At 49.8% G+C, this 21,375-nt stretch overlaps 1 protein-coding gene across 1 annotated transcript in view; it reads left to right on the top strand.

Moving 5' to 3' along the window:
- The window catches only part of LOC125945147 (uncharacterized), a 414,471-nt gene that overhangs the window by 43,762 nt on the left and 349,334 nt on the right, over nt 1–21,375 (top strand). The gene's annotated exons all lie outside the window — the stretch shown is intronic.

Here is a 21,375-nt window from a genome sequence, read left to right as displayed (position 1 = left end):
ATTGTTTTTAAAGGTTTTATGTATATATAAAACCTTTAATAACAGTTACACTGGAAACTTCGTGTGACCTCAAAAGATTCTTCACTGAAGTGACGAGCTTATATGAGTATTTGCAAGACCTCAGAGTAGGAGACAATTCAGTTGTACAGCCTGAGTCCCCTCGCACCGCCAAGAGACTGGTGTCTCTTGGTTGAGCCATGCGATAAGCGGATTGAGTTAAACATGTTAGGGAGATACATGTGTTTTGTGCGTATTAAGTAGCACAAGTACACATCTATGAGAAAGCAGTGTAACCCCTTGTAAAAGATTTAATAGAAAAGATACAATCAAGCAATCTTTTCCTGACAAAAGGTCAGTTAAAGAGAAGACATAACATATTGTGGGGATGCGCGACTCTCACGCGTCCCCTGATGTTTTCCCCGCATGGCTCCCTTAATCCGGAGTTGCAGCGTATTACGAGAGATGGTGCTAGTGTTGTGCTGCTAACGCCACCTGACGGCGGGGGGTTAGGAGAAGGCTTTTCCTCTTGGGCTTGGGATCGGCGAGCAACACGCGCGAACGCTTCGCGCGTGCGCCGGCCCGCTTCGCGCGACCGTCGCGCGAGGCTAAGAGCAGGACACCAGTATGGACGAACACGGATCGTTCGAACGTGCTACCGTTCGCGTGACCATACACGTGAACAACTAGGCGATGGTGTCATAGCATGGGGCGAACATATTTGCTCGCTATCGGGCCGCCGTGAGTCGGACTTCCTTGATTTGTCGCGCGCCCATGTGAATTTTTTATGGGTAGTAATTCGGCTAGCATGTGTTAGTGTATGAAAGGTGCAATAAATGCCCTTTTGATTGTTTGCACTACTGTGTTGTCATTCCTTTGTCCCAAGAGCACATGTGGGACCCCAAAATATATAAACATTAAACAATATATAACAATTTCTGAACACAACTTATGACTATAGAATTATTAGCATAAATATAATGTGATTCCATAACGCCATAGTTTCATTACATGTCAAAGCATGCCTTATGCCACTGGTTTCGTTTATTTTCCGGAGGCAGAACTAAGGATTATAGAGTAAAAATTATCAGGTGCCCAAATAAATAAACATATTAACAAATAAATAAGACAGCGATATCTCAAAAGTGCGAAAGGACTCGATGGCAAATATAGGAACAATGTGGATTGTGTTATTGAGAGGCAAATACAGCATACGACGAATAAAAATTAATAAGGAAAATGCACAGATAGACTAGGGAGTTTTACAAATAGCGCAACCACTGGTCTTTTCTTACCCAAATGCCCTCACTCTGCTTGCGCTGTTATGGACCCCATTTTCGTTCCTTTGTGTAACTTTTTGCGTTCTTTTCTAAGCCAGGTGGTTTGCTTTGACTTGTAAGTTGGTGTATTTCTCTCTCCTATTAAAGACATAAGTTCGTTGTCTGATGCGATGATTTCACCATCGTTGAAAAAGTGTTCGTTCGGGCACTTGATCTCAAAATGAAGTCATCGGCAATCTTAACCAAATTGATTTTGCGGGAGAGTGGGCATGAAAAAATTGCCAGATGGTTCAAACGGGCTTGTCCAGTCGTCGACTGCAGGTACATTTTTAGTCGCCGAAGGCAAGAAAAGGATGTGGTCGACGAGACCGGTATGGCCAACGCAATTTTTTAAGCTTGGCCATTTCGCAGGTGATTCGCCCTTTCATGTGCCCGATGTCCTCGAATGTCTGCAGTGACCTTTGCTGGCTTCAAATGTCAATCAGCATATCTCTGTGCAGGCGTCCTGGTTGAAGGTCGTCACCATAGCACTGTTATATATGCTTCGTCTTCCTTCCTTATGGCAAGCTGCTCAATGTGGAGCTTATGCTGCCACGTATCAGGTGGTTACCTGTTGTTTAACGAAGACAACACTGTGTCAAGTACTTCATAGGAACTTTGGTGGTACATGTCACTCGCCAATGGAAACACGTGAGCTGAGGAACCTTCTTGATAGCGGCGTGGAGTCTTCTTTCGCCTAGCAGCTAGAACACACGGGTCTTCAACTTCTACTTTTCCTGCCTCTGGCATAGATATGTGGGTCACGCGCTTCATTTTGGAGTTAATCTGCGCCGAGTTCAAGCTTGGGCCATCCGAGATGGCTGGTTCCTTCGCGTACGCTCTCCCCCCCGCGTGCCTAGTGTTATGTTTCCGCTGGTGCTTATACGGTGAAAAATACGCGTCCTTTTCAGCGTCAGACGGGTTCTGGCGAAGTACCGATAAGCGAGGTGCCCACTATTGGTTTTGTCCTTGGTGCTCATGCTGTGTTTCTAGCCGGTTCACATTGCAACGTCCGCAGCCGCGGTAGAAGCGAGCTGGACGCCTGTTTCCTATGTCTCCTTTTATTGCGACAGCAATTGTATCGACACCCCAGGAAAATTTTTGCTGTCGTTGTCGCCGTGATATTCCATATAAAGTCCAAAAGTCATACCAGTGAGCGACCCATACTGTGGGTGCGAGAAAAAGCCCGTAACACTGAGCCGGAAATGGTGGCGACTTGATGGACAATATTCGGTTTACAGTGGAATCTCGTTAAACCGTACCTGACGGGGACGCGAAGAAAGTACGTGCTAAGCGGCACTACGGCTTACCCGAAAGTAATAAATATGCACTTACCTGCCTGTGGAATGAAACGCGTTTCGCAAGAAAACCAAAAAACTTCTTTATTTTGCGGAAACAGGGCGCAAAAAATCCGTCACTTTCGTTTGCCGCTTCGGCGGCCTCGCAGCGACAACTGCAGTCTCGAAGCCGTCCAAGTGGAAGGCCAATGTGTCCATTAACCCTCTCTTTTCGGCGAACAGCCGCATTACATCTAGAGCTCGCGCTGCTTCTCCAGCGGACGGACACGGCACATCTTCCAACTCGGCGTTGTCGTCGTCCTCACCATCGCTTGCGCTGCATAATTTGGTACTAAGCGAGTTTACAATGACACTGTCGGTCAAATCTTCACAAGTTTCGACGTCATTATCGACGTCGCAAAACGCAGAAAATGGCACTCTGTTACCGCCACCTTGTCGATCCAAAACTTCTGCAAGCAGCGCCTCGCAGTCACTGTCGTCAGCCGCTTCTTCATCGGCATCCACTTCGCTTGGATTGATTTCTTGGGCGGACACCGCGGGCACAACGAACTGTGCACGCGCGAAACAGTTCTTTATAGTTGCGGCTGTTACTTGCTGCCACGAATACGCCAGCAAATGTATCGCGCCCAGCATGTCGATGCTGTAAGTTTTCTCACTTTCCATTGCAAGAAGCATCCTGCGCAGCATGTTTTTTCGGTACAAATGTTTAACAGACCGAATTATTCCTTGGTCCAAGGGCTGTGAAAGTGCGGTTGTGTTTGCTGCCAGGAACTCCAGCTTCACGGCAGAAAGGTTCTCAAGTTCCACGTGAGCCGGTGCATTATCTATGACCATAACAATTTTTCTTCCGAGGGCGGTAAAGCGACGGTCCACTAGGCGCACGTACTCTTCAAACAGCTTCGAGGTCATCCAGGCTTTAGTGTTGTTACGATAGAACACGCCTGACGGAAGTCGGCCACCCTTAAAGCATCTCGGCTTCGCGGCCTTGCCGATAACGAGGAGCGGCAGCTTTTCAGTCCCTGCCATGTTGGCTGCAAATGCGACCGATAGTCTCTCCTTCGCTTGCTTTCCGCCTGTGCAGGTTTCCCCTTTAAAAGCTAGCGTTCTGTTCGGCAACATCTTAAAAAAAAGTGCCGATTCGTCCATGTTAAATATATCTTCTGGGGAATAGTCTCGCAATATATGTTGCAGCTTGCCGCTGGCCCAGTCCTCCGCGCCGCTTTTGTCTGCCGCTGCACCTTCGCCGGAAACAACCTTTGTTGTTAAGTTGTACCGCGTCTTGAACCTAGCGAGCCAGCCACTGCTGCAAACAAAGCTGTCGTGACCCATCTGTGTGGCGAAGCACAGCGCCTTTTCGGTAAGAAGGGGTCCGGTCACAGGCAAATTTTTTGCCCTTGCATTTTTTAGCCAACGCACCAAAGCCTCCTCGACGTCTGGGTAACTCGAGCCCCTTAAACGGCAACGCTTGAGGTTGGACGGTGCACCATTAAGCACCTTCTCTCGCGCTGCCCAAATGCCACAAACAGTACTCAGTGGCAGGCCTTTCTCCCGTGCCAACACGGACTTCTTTGCTCCACGTTGAATGTCGTTGATTATATCCAGCTTTTCTTTGATGCTCATCACGTGATGCTTCACTTGCCTGTTCGACATTGTGCGGTCCTGTCACAATCACACCGCGTCCCCAGATCACTGTCGCGAAGTTCGGGCAGTCCTGTCACGATCACGCCGCGTCCTCAAGTCGTCGCGAAGTTCAGCACACGTGCGTTACGGCTGGCGAACAAAACAACTGCGCACATGTGCGCACGTCCACGGCTGCTCCGACTGCTCTCGCCGGCAACGGCGTCACGCGAGATCTCGCGAGAGCACTCGCAGACGACGGGATCTCGCTAGGTCGCTCCGCTGAGGCCTCCAAGATTACTACTCCGAGATTGTGGGCAGCGCGGCGCGGCGCGGAGGCTAGGCATCGCAATGGCCACGGAGATCCGTGCGTACGCATGCAACGCGTAGCTCGCGCTAGCGCGAGACTGCAACGGAGTATGATGGGTATTCGACGAGTGAATACTACGCATTAACCGACAGGTACCCGATGTACCGCTACGGCTAAAGCGGGTACCAAACGCATTAAATTAAAGGGTAGCCGAGTTGGGGATTCGTCTCAACTACATTTAATAAGAAACTACGGCTTAAGCGGGTACAGTTTAACGAGGTTCCACTGTAGTTGGAGGTCACGTGATCAAATGCATGTCTAGGGAGGAGAGCACGCATCTTCTCATCTAGCCCTTCTGCAGCTGCAAATTACTGTGTGCGGTTGACGCTTACGCGGCCCGCGTGCCGTATCCAATTGTTGGTAACCATGGGGGGGTGCAATGATCAAGGGCGAGCAGGGATGGCTGCTAACTTCATGTGCGCTGTCGTACTTTTTAGGCTGTTTTTCCGCGCCCCAAGTGTTGCAGATCGCATAGCCTAAGTTAAGAGATAGGGGTAATTGGAGATCGCTGACAGAAGCAGTCCTGTAGTGGACATAAAGATATGCAGATGATGATGATGAATGTAACTTTCGGAGTTCCGGTGAATCACATGGCTGTACGAACCGTTCGCCCCCGCTGCCGGCGTTCATGATAATGCCAGCGTTGTGGTAGCGACTGCTCGTGGTCATTCAGCGGGATATGTACAGATTTACATGGTCCGTGCATTGCACGATGTTTGTTATTTTAATTTGTGAGTAAATGTTACTATTCATATAGGCGGTATAACCAATGTACAGACTTGTGTGAGGGCCGCACTTTTTTGCCGCAATTTTGACGAGCCTTACAAGGGACCGAGCCATTTTATCGCCCCCCCCCCCCCCCCCCAGGCGCAGTCGCCATTTCTCATTCGAGAGCTTGTAATATATTTTACTAACAGCGGGACATGACTGTATTCTGCACACAAGAGCGAAGTGTTCTTGTTGGCTGGAAGCGTAAACTTCGGAAACTACTGCGGCATGCCGCCATTGTGTGAAGGTCTTGTACATCATGGTCTCAGCATTACGACTGCGTGTCAGCCACACAAGAGCCGTAAAATTACGTTATCTCTGTCGCTTTGGGCAAAGATTAATGAGATGTTTGAAAGGTAAAACGTCACCGCAAACACATAAACAAAGCGCCGCCTAACCGTGATCTCCCGGTAACAGTGTAGTAACCGCCGACACTTTGCAACATTGCATGGCGGCAGCACGTGGTGCAGCGTTCTCGCCGACTCGGGCCACGTATGGCCATGTCACACACCCTGTGGACGAGGCGCCAGCGCTGGGCCAAATTCCAAAACCGACTTATCAGCGTTCGAAAATAACCCCACAAAAGCACGAACAATTAATAAGAGGCCTTCTGGTGTGTCAGCGAATGCCGGTTATGGCCCAATGACTGAGTCATAGCCCAGAGTTGTCAAAACATAACAAAATATATTTATTCTGTAATTCAAATAAGGCAGTTAGGTACGCACATACACACTTCGGCTAGGTACATCACAAGGCAATTGAGATGGGTGTTAACAAAACTCTAGAAAATAGATAACGATAAGCACTAACAGTCCAACACGTAAAGTACAAAATGAATAGGTGTACAAAGCGTCCACTCATATTCACCCCTGCTGGCTTTGAGCCAGACGATCGTGGCGTAACTTGAGGCAAATCTTGAAGAAGGAACTTCGGGAAATGCAGATGCTAGAGGTACTCGTCTACTAGCTTGCCAGGGAATCCCCTTCTGCAGATGGTCGGTCTATACATTGTGGTATCTCACACGTGCTCTTGGGACAAAGAAACGACAACACAGTAGTGTACACAATCAAAGGGTCATTTATTGCATCTTTAATAAACTCCGGAGTTAGCCGAATTACTCGCTAGCCGAATTACTACCCATAGAACATTCACGTGGGCGCGCGACAAATCAAGGAAGTCCGACTCACCGCGACCGGATAGCGAGCGAATATATTTGCCACATGCTATGACACCATCGCCTAGTCGTTCACGTGTACGGTCACACGAATGGTGGCGAGTTTGAATGATCCGTGTTCGTCCATACCGGTGTCCTGCTCCTAAGCCTTCTCGGGACGATCCCACGAAGCGGGCCGGCGCACGCGCGAACAGTCCGTGCGTGTTGCTCACCGACCCCCAAGCCAAGAGGAACAGCCTTCTCTCTTTTGCACCCAAGTATCCCCGCTGTTAGGTGGCGTTAGTAGCCCAACACTAGCGCCATTTCTTGTAATACGCTGCCGCCGTAACGCTACGTGGCGAAGCCGGATTACAGGAGAGGGGAGCCATGCGGGGAAAACATCAGGGGACGCGTGAGAGTTGTGCATCCCCATAACGTCACAGCTCTTCACCGGCGCGGTCTGATCCCCCTACTGATTCTCGCACGGTTCTTTTATCGCCTTCGCCGGCATTTCTCAAACTTTCTGGCGGAGTCGTGCTCCCATAGCATGAACAAAGCCTGGGAATCTTCTAGACCAGGGGTTCTCAAGTACGTTCATCCCAGGGAACCCTGCTAAGCTCCATAAAGTGCCAAGGAACCCCCCCCCCCCCTCCCCCGATTTAACCGAATGTCAAATTATCGAGGGTATCAAGAAAACAAACAAATGCTGCACTATGTCAACACGCTTTTATTTACTCAATGAATCGTCAAATCTTGTTTCTATTTAGCACAAGACCAGTGCGGAAGCTGAAATTCTCTTTATCTCATGACTGATTGGCGCTAGCAGCGGCGAAGGCCTCGCGACATCCATCGCGGCGCGCGTTTTCATCTGAGACGCGCTTTGCACCAACGGGCGCACATCCCGATTATTTTTTCGCCACTCAGCTGCTCGCCAACAAATTGTCCGTCCATTGCGATGTAGCCGGTGCTTTTTATCTTCGACAGCTTTGCATTGAGTAAAAGCGAAACTACTGCTTGCCGCAACCGCTGTCGACGAAACCGCGGCCGCTATCGACGCAATCATGGACGGTGAGCTTGCGGTTCAGAAGGCAGGCGGCTGACGCACGCACCAAGTCAAAACGAAACTACCATTCGCTGCAAGAAGTGTGGACGAAACCGCGGCCGCTATCGACGCGATCATGGACGGCCACTTACGGTTCAGACGGCAGGCGGTTGACACACGCACCAAGTCAAAACGAAACTACCTTTCGCTGCAAGAAGTGCGGACGAAACTGCGGTCGCTATCGACGCTGCCATGGGAGGCGACTACGCAGTTGTGAAGGCACGCAGCCGACGCGCGCTTCGAGTGAAAACGAAACTAATATTTGCCGCAACTGCTGCGGACGAAACTGCGATGGTTATCGACGCGATCAGAGATAGCGACTACGCACTTACGGAGGCACGCGGCTAGCCGCCAACGCGGTGTTACGCGCGGCGATAAACGCAAGAATAAAGGCTTTAAAGGCACAATTAGGCACGAAGCGCTTTGGCGTTGCTGTCAGTCACGTTCCGCGTACGATTGCCGCGGAGGACCACGGTCCAAGCTGAGGACTACGGCGATGCGGACTGCGCCGCTTCGTTTTGGTTGGACGCTACGCCGTTCTTGCTCTTCTGCGGCGCGCATTTGCGGTGCTCCGCGTTTTTTTAAATTTTTTTTAAAATTTTTTTTAAAATTTTTCCTTTAACGTATAGGTCGGTGCGCACGCTATCGGCACCTACCCTATCAACAAATAGGAGAAGGGCGCATGGTGGTAAGTTACGGCCTCCGAGATTCAAGTGCGAAAACTTAGGCGCGCTGCCCGTTCTCAGAGGTTGGGTGGCTACAAGCTGCTTGCGTATTTATTGCGCAGTTCGCGCGTTGCTGTTACGCACTGTGATGTGCTTTTTGACACTCGGGCATGGGTAATGGAGGTTCTTTGGATCAAGCGCACCTCGTGTTCGCTGTTTTAGACACTTGTCGAGAGCCGGACCAGCGAAAATTTATCAGTGGCTCGCGGAACCCCGAGCAGGGACCTGCGGAACCCATAGGTTCCGCGGAACCCACTTTGAGAACCCATGTTCTAGACATTTCTCGCATTTTCGGCCACGGCCGCTTAAACGTCCTCAAGGAGGGTAGTGCATATTGTCACGTCTAGTGACAGTGGAGAAAACAGTCGTAACACTGTGTATGACGAAACTGGTTGTTTGTTGGGCGAAGCTGTGCCCACAAAAGCAAGCTACACTCAAAGCACAACAATAGTGGCGAACACAGTCGGTGATTGTCGAAAATTTGATTAGCGGCGAAATGCGTCGGCTTTTAGACATGAGTCATCGAATGTTCCAGACTATTCCCTGGTGCCCACGTGTCTTCCAGAAAGTTCTAGACAATTCGCGTCAGTCATACAATCAAATAACATAAGCGTCGGTGAAAACAGGCAACGGAAAGAAGCATCGATAATCTTCTAGAAACTTCCGATACAGGCGTGTCCTGAGCCGAGCGATAACGTTTAACATTTGTTAGCCGGTGGAAAGCGGCCACCGGTGAAAGATAAGCATGGATACGTGTCAATACCCTCCCCTTAAAAAGCATCGTTCCAATGCTACAAACATACGCGAAAGCGAAAACAAAATAAAGAAAAAATAACGTAATAACCGTGTAATAAAGAAAAAATAACAAAGTAACAAAGTATCTAAGCTCCTCCGCAGGCGTAGAAAGGCTTAAGACGCATCACGCGGATGACTTCAGGTCGTGCCTGGTGTCTCTGTGATTGCGAAATGCCGTCTGGCACGACCTCGTTATCCAGTGCGCCAATACATCAGATGATCTTATTGGGTCCAAAATAGCGACGTAACAGTTTCTTGCTAAGTCCTCGTCGGCGTATCGGAGTCCAGACCCAAACACAATCGCCGGGCTGGTACTCGACGTAGCGTCGTCGAATATTGTAGTGTCGGCTGTCGGTCCTCTGCTGGTTCTTGATGCGCAAGCGGGTGATCTGTCGACCTTCTTCGGCACGCTGCAAATAGGTGGCAACGTCGAGATTTTCGTCGGTGACGTCCGGTAGCATGGCGTCAAGCGTCGTTGCCGGGTTCCTTCCGTAGACCAAGTTGAACGGCGCCATGTGCGTCGTTTGTTGCACAGCCGTGTTGTTTGCGAAGGTCACGTACGGAAGAATGGCATCCCACGTCTTGTGTTCGACGTCGACGTACATTGCCAGCATGTCGGCGATGGTCTTATTTAGGCGCTCGGTGAGGCCATTCATCTGCGGGTGGTATGCAGTGTTCCGGCGATGGCTTGTCTGGCTGTATCGCAGTATGGCTTGAGTTAGTTCTGCCGTGCCTCTGTCGGTGATGAGGACTTCTGGGGCACCGTGACGCAGGAGGATGTTCTCAACGAAGAATCGGGCTACCTCGGCAGCACTGCCTTTGGGCAAGGCTTTTGTTTCGGCGTAGCGGGTGAGGTAGTCCGTAGCTACGACGATCCATTTATTCCCGGACGGCGACGTCGGAAAAGGCCCCAGTAAGTCCATCCCGATCTGCTGGAACGATCGGCGAGGTGGCTCGATCAGCTGTAGAAGTCCGGCTGGCCTTGTCGGCAGTGTTTTGTGTCCCTGAAAGTCTCGGCATGTCCTTACGTAATGGGCGACGTCGGCACAGAGGCAAGGCCAGTAGTATTTTTCTTGTAGCCTTGCGAGCGTGTGGGAAAAACTGAGGTGTCCAGCCGTTGGGTCGTCATGGAGGGCTTGTAGAACCTCTGGGCGCAAAGCTGAGGGTACCACATACATACGTATATATATATATACATACATACATACATACATACATACATACATACATACATACATACATACATACGCCTTTATTTCAGCAGCTTACAACTTATTACACATTTCATGCCCGCATAAGCGCAAGTCGCTTGTGGGCGGCAGTTAGCTCGGAGAGGCGAGAAGTTCTTTAGGAGAATGTCGTTTTGCAAGAAAAACAACGCCAATCCTCGCCTGAACACCTTCGGCACAATGACGGTCTTGCCGTCCAGGGGTCGGCTCGCTGTTGTTCGGCGAATTCGTCGGCACTGATGGGTCCCAAGAAAGTGTCGTCATCCTGGCCATCCTGTGGCGGCGGTTCGACGGGGGCGCGAGACAAGCATTCGGCGTCTGAGTGCTTTCGCGCGGACTTGTAAACGACGGTGATATTGAATGCTTGAAGTCTCAGATTCCATCGTGTGAGGCGACCTGAAGGATCCTTCAAGTTAGCTAGCCAACACAAGGCGAGGTGGTCGCTCACAACTTTGAAGGGCCTACCATAGAGGTAGGGGCGAAACTTTGATGTAGCCCAGATGATGGCGAGGCACTCCTTTTCTGTTGTGGAATAATTAGCTTCCGCCTTCAACAGTGACCGGCTAGCGTAACTTACAACCCTTTCTAGTCCTTCAGTCCTCTGCACAAGCACGGTGCCGAGTCCTACGCTACTTGCGTCAATGTGGACTTCAATGATCGTCGGCAGTGGGCGATCGTCGAAAATGTGATCAGCGGCGAAATGCGTTGGCTTTTATACATGAGTCATCGAATGTTCCAGAATATTCCCTGGTGCCCGCGTGTCTTCCAGAAAGTTCTAGACAATTCCCGTCGGTCATACAATCAGGTAACATAAGCTTCGGTGGAAACAGGCAATGGAAAGAAGCATCGATAACGTTCTAGATACAGACGTGTCCTGCGCCGAGCGATAACGTTTAACATTTGTTAGCCGGTGGAAAGCGGCCACCGGTGAAAGATAAACATGTATACGTGTCAATATTTGCCAAGTCTCCCGGATTGGGACCGTTTCTTCCGGTTGTACGGTTGACAGGGAAATCTACCAGAAATTGCAGTTGTGTCCCGTTTCTATTCATGTCCAGCCACATTGTCAGGCCACTGGCAAAAAGAATCCAACCCATTCCAATCCAGTTGGAAGCTGATCGCGCAAGAAATTGTTAAGAAAGTAGTAGGGAGACTCTATACATGCGCTATTTCGTTAACCGCAGAGCTGCTCCTTACGCTGATGGAGTTGTTGGGTGCCCTAGTGGCCCTAGCCTCATTAAGCTAGCGAGCGAATGCCGCGTTCTGCCACTAGCAACACTAGACTCTCCATCGTTCTCCTCAGCGTCAGCTGCTCTGGCATTGCGTAGGCCCACAGTCAGTCATGGCTTTAAAAGCAAGGAGCGCTAGCTCAGAAAGTGTCAAGTATTTTAATGTAGTGCTCAGCCGAAGTGACGTTGGCAATTTGCATTGGCAATTTGCAGAGTGCGAGCGGCAATTTAACATCCAGAAAAATACGAGGACGCAGTGCCGCTTGTCCATGGGAAACGTCATCCTCGCAAAATGTGAAAGAAATGAAATTTCTTAGAATCAAACATTATCTGAAGAATTTTTGAACACCCGCCATGGTTGCTTAGTGGCTTTGGCATTGCGCTGCTAAGCACAAGTTCGCGGGACCAAATTTTGGCCGTGGCTGCTGCATTTATTTAGTTGGGGGCGAAATGCAAAAACACCCGTGTGCCGTCTATTGGGTGCATGTTAAAGAACCCCAGGTGGTCGAAATTAATTCGGAGTTTCCTACTACGGCGTGCCTCATAATCAGATTGTGGTTGTGGCACGTAAGATCCGAGAATTTAATTCAATTTTAAAGAATTTTTGAAGACAGAATTAGCAACAATAAAATGCTTGCAAAAGTGAGACAGTGATGTTCATGTGGTCATTTGTATATCAGTAAATAAAATTGTAAGGAAGTGCTCCCGTCAGTACTTGACAATATAAGCCTCGTGGGGGTGTAACCGACTGATTCCCCTCCCCGGTTGGAAGAACTCCCTGTTTTAGTTTCTTCAAACTTAACAGGTATGGTAGTGACTCGTCTGCAGCCGCACGCCCTCTTTCTCTCGCTCTGCTCGCCGTGTGAGGGGGTGTTTCGGCGTGCACTCTCTCTCGATACTATAGCCTTCGCATATCTTGTCGAAGCTTCTAGTCTCCGTTGATCGCGTCGGCTGTCGGTGCCGTATGCACTTTCTCTCTGTGTCGAAGCTGTCGCGGGGCCGACCGGCTCCTTGTGGACTCGGGCGATACGCGGCGTGCGCTTTGATTAGGCACTCTTTTGTGACACTGCCCCCCACTTTAAGAATATTATGCAATAATATCTCAAGAAAACACAAAAGTAGTGCACACAAAAGCCCACTACGCATGAGTGCGTAGGTCTATGAATCAGTCCACCACAAATCGCACGTCACTTCACTCGCGATACATAGTGTACGAACATAAGTCACCCAAGCACACTTGTACTACACAGTAACACATTTCTCGTGTAACAAGGCAGAAATATAAAACAGCATGTACAGCAAGTATACAAAACTGTGCTGGCAGGGTAGTTACATAGTACAAACCAACACTCTGTTCATGATGCATGAATAAACGCTCGGTTCACTCATCAAAACACTTAGCACCACACATAATCATCAGCACACTTAACTCCGACTAAGGTAATTTTTTGTTTTTTTTGCCCTGCTGACTTACGAGAAACATCTTTAAAGATACAATAGAACCCTGCTGTTACGTTCCTGGGTGCTGCATTTTCCCGGCTGTTACATCGCTTTTGGCCAGTCCCGGCACAGCTCCCATAGAACCCAATGCATTGGTAACCCCACTGTTGCGTCGCAACTGTGGGACCGTTCCCGCATCATACGTTGCGAACTGCTACCCCGCGCCGCCCCAGCGGTTGTGGTGACGAGCGACCACGTAGACCGGTAAAGTCTCAGGCTCCCGTAGGAGAGGAAAAACCGACACCCAATCTCCTAGCATAGCATTTTTAATCTCTCTCGGAACGCTAGCCTGTGCTGGTGCGTGCCAGCCGCTCGTGCCTCGTGCAGACGCGAGCGTCTACGTAATTCTTATGCGACGCTGATGCTGCTGCCGCTACAGAGGGCTCCCCCCCCCCCCTGGAGAGGAGGAAAGTTTAACCAAGGATGAAAAGTCCACGTGACGTGGCATGTCTTGGCGTTGGTCTTGGGTGTCACGGACGGAGGCGGCGTTGATGGATGCAGCAGGGTTGCGTCGAACATTGTTGGGGCCGATGGCGCGGGTGCTTCAATGTAGGCGGGTTTGAGACGTTCCAGGGCAATTGTGTTCCATCGGTCGTTGACGTTCACGACGAAATCGTCAGGTGATGCTTGAAAACACAATATGGCCCGGAGTAGTGCGGCTGCAAAGGCTTCTGCACGGCACAGTTACGCACGAAAACGTGGCTAGCAGAGGTGAGTGCGGGAGAAACGTACGGAGACCTTGCTTCTTGCAAACGTGTAGGCACGGGGCGTATCTGGCTAAAGAAAGCTTGCAGGCCAGCAACGTAGTCGGCAGGTGATGGCATACATGTTTTGCTGGTGGCGACAAAAAAATCGCATGGAAGGCGTAGGGGAGTGCCGTAGACTAGCTCAGCACAGGAGCAACCTAGGTCACTCTTGAGTGCGGCTCTGATGCCAAGCAAGACGAGAGGCAAGTGTAGAACCCACTTCTCCAGCGATTCATGTGCCATAAGGGATGCCTTGAGATGCCTGTGAAAACGTTCAACAAGTCCATTGGACTGCGGGTGGTGAGCGGTCATGCGAAAACGTGTCGTTCCGAGTAGTTTGAGTAGCTCGTTAAAGAGTGCTGAGTCAAACTGCCAACCGCAATCGGTGATTATTGTGGATGGGCAGCCGAACCTTGCAATCCATGTAGACACGAAAGCTGCTGCAACAGTGGGCGCTCAGATGTCAGATATAGGTGTAGCTTCTGGCCACCGTGTATAGCGGTCAATGCATGTCAGTATGTAGCAGTAACCTTTGGAAGGTGCGAGAGGGCCCACGAGGTCCAGGTGTATGGTGTCAAATCGGGCATCCGGTGGAAGAAAGACTTGGCAGGCGGAATGGGATGACGCTGGATCTTGGAGTGTTGACACGACAAACAGCAGCGAACCCAATCGCGAACTTGCGCATTTAGCCGAGGCCAAACGAAACGACTGGAAAGAAGCTTTTGTGTCGCGCATATGCCAGGATACAACAGGTTGTGCACAGTTTCGAATAGACGTCTGCGAAGGGATGCCGGAATGTATGGTCTAGGTGTGTTGGTAGAAGTGTCGCAGACGACGGATGTACCATCTGGAGTCACAACGACGTCCTCCAATTTCAGGGACGTTGACGAAAACTGGAGTGTACGAAGTTCGGTGTCGTCACGCTGTTGACTAGCGAGTAAGTCGACATCGATAATGAAAGGCTCCGACGTAAACATGGAAACGGCATTGACACGACTCAGAACGTCAGCTGGAACGTGGTCGGTGCCCTTGTGCCGGAATGTTGTTGTAAACTCGGAAATGTAGGAAAAGTGTCGACTCTCGCGGGGCGAGTAACAGGACGTCGAACGGTTAATTGCGTGCACAAGTGGCTTGTGGTCTGTCAAGACAGTAAATGCATGGCCTTCGAGGAAATTGCGAAAATGTCTGATAGCCAGGTAAACTGCGAGTAATTCACGGCCGAAAACGCTGTAGCCGGACTGCGCAGGCTTCAGTTTCTTGGAGAAAAAGGCAAGTGGATGCCATGCATTGTCGATGAATTGCTGCAGAACGGCACCAACGGCGGTGTTTAAAGCGTCGGTCATGATGGCAGTGGGCGCTGCCGTCTGGCATTGGGTGCCCAAGCAGCATGGCGTCGGCGAGGGCAGATTTGACTATTGTGAAAGCGTCGGTGGCCTCTTCAGTCCACTGAAGCGCCGGGGTTGGGAATAGACTGGTGGGCCGGAGGTGACGATGTGATGGCACACGTCATGTTGCACCGGTTGCATCCAATCTGGCAGGCGCGTTGAGATTGGAGACTCGCGTAGGAGCGCGGCGAAAGGTTCGTTTAACATGGCAGAAATGGGCGCAATCGGCGATGTGCCTGATGATGGGATGCCGGGAATGGATATCTGGGTCACGGAGTCGATGAGGCGGCATGGTTGAACGTCGACAAGGAGTCCGTAGTTGTGCAAGAAGTCTGCTCCAATGACTGCACGACGGACGTCTGCAACCAGGAAAATCTAGCTGACCGCTCGTCGAAGGCCAAGGTTTAGCATGACGGAGCGTGACGAGAAAACTGGAATCCTGGTGCTGTTGACGGCTTGCAAAAACGACACAGGTGTCGCTTTTCTGTCGGAGTGGTGGGCGGGGAGAATGCTGACGTCAGCTCCTGTGTCGACTAGGAACCGTTGTCCGTAACTCTGTCCATCACATAGAAAAGGCGACTTGTGTGTTGGGCCGGACCACTCATCGGTGTTAGAGGTCGGCCAGCCTGTTTCCCTGCCAAGTGCAGGGACGCCGACAGTGAAGAGCGTCGTTCCCAAAACAGCGGTGGTAGTAGCAAATGCCAGGCATTGTAGTTGATGTTTTATTGCGGGTGCTCCTGCGTCTTGATTTGCTGGAACTACGGCTGCGTGGGTGACGAGTTGACGTGCGGCGATGTTCTGCTGCAGAGATGATGCCAGGCGCTGACACAAGGAGTCGAGCGGAGATTGCGCTGCTGAAGAGCAGGGAAGGGTTTGTAGGGTGGTTGTTTTGTCACCTGGAAACGGTGTCGTGGCTGCGATGGTTGGGGTGGCTACTTCCATGACTTTGTCGGCCAAAGCGGCAAGTCCGGTAAGATCCATAGTAGAGGCTGTCGCCAAAACCATCTGCACGCAAAAACAATTCGCGCAACATCGCGTCGTCGATGGATCTCGCATTGTTTCCGAGCAGCTGCTTCATTCGGCGAAGTTGACTAGGGCGTCGGTCGCCGAGTTCTTCAGCGGACAGAAGCTGCTGGATTCGAGAATGCTGTGAAGCTGCTGTGCGCTGTAGCAGGGCTGCCTTGAGATCGTCATAGGCGGCAGTAGACAATGGGGCATTCAACAAATCTGCTACTTCGTCAGTGGCGGCAGGCGAGAGCGCTGCAACAGCGTAATGAAACTTTGAGGCTTGAGAGCGGATACCAGCGACTTGAAATTGCGATTCGGCCTGAAGAAACCACGCCAAAGAATGCTGGTCCCAGTACGGTGGGAGGCGGACGGCGATGGCCGAACAGGAGGGTTCACCACGTTCGTCGGAAGGGTTCTGGCCTTGAGCTCTCCTAGCGTTGGTCTGGTCCATGGTCGTCTCTACCACAGGAGCGTATGGCAGTAACACGTCCGAGGTCACCAAACTGTGGTGACAAGCGACCATGTAGACTGGTAAAGTGTCAGGCTCTCGCGGGAGAGGAAAAACCGACACCCGGTCTCTTAGTGTAGCATTTTTAATCTCTCGAAACGCTAGCCTGTGCCGGTGCGTGCCAGCCACTCGTGCCTCGTGCAGACGCGAGCGTCTACGAAATTCTTATGCGACGCTGATGCTGCTGCCGCTACACGGTCATTTTGACTTTTCATGTCGCTTAGCTTGGTGGCTTAACAATGGCATTGGCCGCCCAAAATGCCTGGGGTGACAACTATGACGTTTTTTCGGTTTCCGCCAGCAAAAGTATGGCCCTTGAGATCCGTATCAGCGTCTCAGTCCTCCGTTGCTCTTGGTTTTCGATGGTCGTCTGCTATGCTTGCGTTCACGCCGCTCATGCACCGTGATTTCGTCTTGTGGTTTTGTGTCACGAGACGCTCAGCTAAAGAAGACGTGTTGTTCTTACGGAAAGAAACGAAAGCGTCCATGGAACGCACAGCTGAAGATCGCGGATGACGCTGCGCTGCCCAAACGGCCGGCTTGAACGGAATGGCTGGAACTACCTGTTGCATCCGAGGCAGTGCATCTACCGGGCATAGCTGCAGCTCATCTGTTATCGGATCGTCACATCTGATGTTATCGGATCGGCACATGAAGTGGTAAATGTAGTTTCTCATGCTGGTTTAGCGGCAGTACGCGGTTTTATAATATGCTTTTCACAGTTTTCTGGGAGGGTACAGTCATATATTTAGCATAGTCATTCTCGTGAAGAATAGAGCTACAACATAATGTCATTAATATTGCTGTAGCTGGATTCTAGAAGAAGTTAGAGCTGTCTAAACTTCAAGTGCGTTTTTCTCAGTTCTATATTTTTACACACCGCACTCGGTCTTATGGGGCTTTTTTTGATGATCTTGTTGAGTGAAAATAATAAGCTTGGCATCAGTGTATTCATATTAAAATGATCTAGGGGTTGATGCTGTTTCTGTTACTCTAGCATCATTTTATAAATTACGATCAAAAGTAATAATAAGTGAAAATAAGAAAAAATATTCAGTCAATGTTGGTCTGCTTTTCTTACCTTTAGAATGCTTTCAAACAAATAAAAATATCATCACCCCTAGTCTTTGGCATTAAGGTGATGCACTTATTTTTTCTGTTCAGCAAGGAAAAATTGCTGAAAAGCCCTGTAAGAAGTACTCATGCAATTTATTTTCAGACTTTTAATGCTTTCTGAACCAGAGTAGCTATCAAAAAACTAATTATAGATTTGAAATCAGTGAAAAATTGGTCTACATTTCTAGCCAGGGAAGTTTAGTTCAGATAGAACCAAAAATCAACAAAAAATTTGTAGAACCCACGTTCCCCCTTAACCAGGAGTGGACAGTGTTTTGAAAAGCATGTTATCGATGACGTATGTCACGTGACATTTGGAGGCGCACTCGGTGAGGAGGAGAGACCAGTCGACGAACGGAGCGTAGTTAGGGAAAGAGCGAAACGAGCAAGGGTCGCGTTTCGATAACTAAATGCCTGTAACTCTGCTATTACGGCACCGTTTCAAAAAATTATCGCGGCTATGTGTTCATTGCAGACTTATGCACAACTGCAACACCACAGCTAAATTTTGCCCTCTGGCTGGTTTAGCGGCCCTTAACTCATCTTGTGATTGTTCTTTGGCCTAGTTATGAGTGCCGGTCGGGTTCTTTTCGAAATTGGCCGTGAAAAGGGGCTGGAAGGGCCTTGCCTGAGCCTTTGCTTGAGCTCGGGTGACAGCTGCCGTGGTGTTCTCATCAGCTCTTCATGGTTTTCCGCGAAGTTCTTTGATTGTTGATGGTTCCATCTTCGGCTCTCCTCCTAAGGTTTTGAATCGTCTGGGGCTCGAACTTCCTCGATCTTTCCTACGACTAGGTCATACAGTGGGCTGTCCATACAAGGAGCAGTGACACTCCTACTGTAATAGGGGGTGTCGACATCAATCTTGGCTTCAGGAAGCTTCTTAGCCGTACCATCGACCAGGTAAACTAAACTGGTTTCACCCGTGAGCTGATCGTTGTTGACCAAGTCCCTTCGCACGATCACTGTGTTGCTGCAGATATCTCATAACACCATGATTGGTTTCCCTGCCATTTTTCCGGCAAGTACAGGCATTCCTTTAACGAGAAAGTCTGGGCGTGGTGTCATCACAGCATTAACGACCAGAACTCTTTTTCTGTTTCGCAGTTCTACAAAGTTGGCATTTATGTCTTCTGCTTGGTGCTTTGGCGGGGCATACACACATTATGCCTGGGGAGGTTCTTTCCCTCGGTTGCTACTTGTAACGGCTTTGTGACCAGTTCGTCCACATTTAAAACATTTGACATCATTGGGACACGTAACATTGCTCCGACAATTGCTAGTATGGTGGGCCAGTTGGTTACAAAGATAACACCTCAGAACAGGCTTCTGAGGATTTCTCCTTTTGTCAGATGCTGGTTTCTTTGCATCATCTGGCCCCTCTTTTTTGATCTTGGAGAGATTGGTGCCTCCCTGCGCTTCCAAAAATTGGTCTGCCAATTCCAGTATATCTTGAAGTGGCTTAGCTTTCCTTTCTTTCAGATAGAGTGACAGGCTCTGGTGGCAACTGATCAGAAGCTCTCTAAGCGCAGCGTACCCCTTTGCAGTCTCTAAAAGTTCGGTCCACCTTGTAGTACCCCGCTGTTACGTTCCCTGGTGCTACGTTTTCTCGGCTGTTACGTAGTTTTCGGCCGGTCCCGGCATAGCTCCCATAGAACCCAATGCATTGGTAACCCTGCTGTTGCGTCGCAACTGTAGGACCGTTCCCGCATCATGCGTTGTGAACTGCCGCCCAGCGCCGGCCCGAGCGGCCAGGTTCACTTTTCATGTCGCTGGCTTGACGATGGGCTTGGCCGCCCAAAGGGCCGGAGTTGACACCTATAACATATTTTCGGTTTCCGCCAGCAAAAGCATAGCCTTTGAGACCCATATTTGCTATCTAAATATGGTGTCTATGACGCGTTGGGGGCCCTAAAATTTGTTTTGGCATACAGCTGTTTCGTATAAAGTCCAAGGGCGCTGTCACTGCGCGCTGTATGTACGAGTGAAACTGTGCAAGCGTCAGCCCACGATTGCGGCTCGCATGTGCGAAGCAGAAAGGCGGGACGGGCGGAAACATGCTTCTTCTGTCGCTTACGAGGCACGAGGGGCTACTCTGGTGGCGGCCTAGCGGGTGCTGTATCTTGAAAGCAATCTGCGGCGGGGAAAAAGTGGGCACCCGCGCGGTGTTGTACTCTGGCATCCACTGTGTACTGCGCCGCTGCGTGCTGTCGCGTGGACTGTATTTTGAAAGCGTCGGCAGCTCGTAGCTTTGTACGTGCTGTGTGTTCTCGGTGCTCAGTTAGCATTGAAGCGATATACAACACGAAGGTCACATAGCGCGCCGATACTGCAGCGCTTCCTCACGCCAGCGGTTGACAGTGTGTGTCCGCGCTCATCGAGTGATTGCCTGTGCGCGTTGACATCAGGCTTGTTAATGCAGTTAGTAAGCGAATGTTTACAAGTTTACACGGACGATAAAACTACTATCCTTACTTTGTATATCTGTCTACTAATTTGCTGTCGCAATCAATGCTTCAGCTTTCTGGCGAAACTGCAACTTTTTTTTTCAAATGTAAGAATTCAAATAAAATTGTGGGCCACTACTCTCATTTCTCAATTTTTCCTGTTTCTAGGCTCTTGCGTTTCCCAGTTCTAAAGTTTTTTTGTTTTTTTGTTTACGGTCGCGTGAAAAATGTATCAGCGAGGTTCTACTTAGTGGCTGAGCCGTGCGGCAAATTGCGTGGCAGTCTTGCCATCGGCGGGCTTTCTGGTCCTAAACTTATCTTGGAAGCCTTCTACAGTGAACCTAATACCCCTGTCAAGCGGGCAAGTTAAGTGCACTTACGGGGAGTGCACTTTGGGACCTTGAGTGACACTTTAGGCTATGCGGTTCTAAACGGAAAAACAGAGCGCACTCGCAGTAAAAAAAAAAAAAAATGGCGAAGACTACGAGTGCGTTTTGTGAAGATGTAGATTAAAACGAAAAATAATTCTAAACAGTGATTGTTTTACGTTGTAATATTAATAAAAACAACCTAATCTATGTTTTTTCAACAAAAAACGAAAAGATTTTTTATTATAAGAGTGTGGAAAGTCAATGCCGGCCAAGAAAAATGCCTAGCCAATCCAGAACGACATATCGGTGTGCGACGAGGCGGCATTTGATCCTGCTAGAACAGAATATGAGCACGTTTTAGGCTATTATTTGTCCGCAAGAGCTGTTCAACCACTACAATAAACTTCTGTGTCCTTTTTTTTTGTGCATTACACTTTGTACCATTGAAACCACTGGCGGCGAGGCTACGCACTCGGCCTGCAAAGTGCGTTCCGTGTACGCACTTCTACCGAAGTACACTCTTTTGCGAGTGACACTTAACTTCCAACGTTTAGATTTGGCAAAGTGCTCTTAAACCGAGTGACACTCTCCGTAAGTGCACTTAACTTGCCCGCTTGACAGGGGTATAAATCTCTTTAGTAGAGCAGCCTTCACCGTTCCATAATTAGAGGTATCTGTCCGTTGGCGTGAGCCTA

The sequence above is a fragment of the Dermacentor silvarum genome, chromosome 4 (genome assembly GCF_013339745.2).
Source record: "Dermacentor silvarum isolate Dsil-2018 chromosome 4, BIME_Dsil_1.4, whole genome shotgun sequence".
In the NCBI taxonomy this organism is placed as follows: domain Eukaryota; kingdom Metazoa; phylum Arthropoda; class Arachnida; order Ixodida; family Ixodidae; genus Dermacentor; species Dermacentor silvarum.
Note: the sequence above shows the minus strand (reverse complement) of the source record. Positions and strands in the feature narration are given on the sequence as shown.